General features: G+C 33.7%; 1 long non-coding RNA gene across 1 annotated transcript in view; it reads right to left on the reverse strand.

Annotated features, from left to right (window-relative positions):
- Window positions 1-163: 163 nt before the first annotated feature.
- The window catches only part of LOC128248668 (uncharacterized), a 9,012-nt gene continuing 7,108 nt past the window's right edge, over window positions 164-2,067 (reverse strand). The window contains exon 3 of the long non-coding RNA XR_008264828.1: window positions 164-297. This is a non-coding gene — a long non-coding RNA (uncharacterized LOC128248668). The remainder of the gene's footprint in view (window positions 298-2,067) is intronic.

The raw sequence follows: 2,067 nt of genomic DNA on the forward strand, positions 1-2,067 counted from the left end.
GGTTCTGCCAGCTCACCACCTTAATAATAATAATAATAATAATAATAATAATAATAATAATAATAATAATAATAATAATAATAATAATAATAATAATAATAATAATAATAAATAGATAAACAAATAAAAGAGAAGAACGTTCTGCCTTTTAGTTTGACGTTCATATTGCCTTCACCTTTATTTTCTGAAATATTATTACTTCTACAGCTGTTACTGCTTCTGTCACTGCTGCTGTTGCTGCTGCTGCTGCTGTAGTTGTTGTTGTTGTTAGTGGTTCGACGGCTGTTGTTATTGTTGCTAATATCGTTGGTGAATAGGAATAAAAAGAAAATTAATCACAACACGTGACATTAATTAGGGGGAAAAAATAAAACAAATCTTTCGAGGTCTTTGGAAAATCGAATTTAGATGAACGTAAAACGAGATATGTTCAAATGCTGAGTATTTCACGATCTAGTTTCGAATCCTGTCATAAGATGATTTCAATTAATTCGCTTGTGAGACTCGGAGAAAGGCACATACACCGTAAAGTCTTCCTTTCGCAATAATTATCTTCATTCCCTCCGTCTTCGCGAAGGCGGTCGTATTGTTTTCAGTCGTGTTTGTTTGTTTGTCCGTGGACAGGATATCTCAAGAACCACTGGATGGATTCGGATGAAACTTTCAGGGATGTTTGGCCTTGTGATTGGCACAAACTGATTAGATTTTGGGATCGATTCGGTACCAGACAAGGATTCTGGATCATTTTCCCGTTTTCTTTTTACTTAATTTTTGAGAGCGGGCGGGTTCATTTTTAGTTTCCTTGTTTGTGAGAGCAGTCCAGTTTATTTCAGATATTCTCATTTTGAAAAATCCTCTCTGGCTAATCGTTGAGAGAACATTGGTGTTGCCTTGGCGGAGGTTTGCGCTGTCTGAGTGCTCTGGTTTTGTATTTATTTTCTAAACCTAAAAATTAAATACCATTTGACACTACTGCTCATATCTATTTCCGTTCTTTGCGTTGTACATAGGTTCACTCTTGCACATTTTTGTTGCATGTTACTTTTTCTGTGAGAACACTGGTTGATTGAAAGAAATCAATGGTCGGCCAAAAGTGCTTGTATCTATATTTCAAATATACTTACGTGTATTTATGATTAGTTGTATGTTCGCATTTTAGTTAATGTTGTTTTATATATATATGTACTTATTTATGTCACGTTATAAATGTTCCGACTTCGTGAGAAAATCTTCACTCAGGAAGAGTGGAATAAAATTACATCAGAACAATGTGAGAAATTGGTGAAATCCTGTGGAGGGAGATGTGCTGAAATCCTTAAAAATCATTGAATGGACACATCTCAAAATAGGGATGTGGATTGCAAACATTTCTGGCAAAATCTTGAGTTCTTGAATTTAGTTTCATACGCTCTCTGATTTTGGCCACTACTGTATAATCACACAGATACACACACACACACACACACACACACACACACACACACACACATAGATAGATAAATAGACAGATAGATAAATAGACAGATAGATAGACAGACAGATAGATAGACAGATGGATAGATAGATAGACAGATAGATATATAGATAGATATATAGATAGATAGTTTCATATCAATAATCATGTAATGTATCAATGTTCGATTTTATGTTTAGTTGTAATAAAAGCAATTTTACATTAGTCTGAAGGCTTAAATCCAATAACACAAAATGTCACCAACCTACTGACACATTTTGTGCCTACCAGACAAATGGACACGCTTAAGCCTACACACTTGCTTACAAAGTTCTACATTCAAGAATAAATTCTAAACAATAATGTAAATGCAAATTAAATCAAAAAAAATTCTTCAAAACACCTCTCCACAAAAATCCACCTTAAAACCTAATTGCCACTCCACTCAAACCGACAAACCAAAGGAAGGAGTGAAGTCAGCAAAGACTATACAAAGCCAAGATTAACTCTAATATATTATAGTCCGTCGATAGCTTAATTGGTCAGAACATCGAAGTCACTTCAACAATATTCTTGTTTAAGAACATTATATATGTATATATATATATATATAT

Source organism: Octopus bimaculoides, chromosome 9 (genome assembly GCF_001194135.2).
Source record: "Octopus bimaculoides isolate UCB-OBI-ISO-001 chromosome 9, ASM119413v2, whole genome shotgun sequence".
Classification (NCBI taxonomy): Eukaryota; Metazoa; Mollusca; class Cephalopoda; order Octopoda; family Octopodidae; genus Octopus; species Octopus bimaculoides.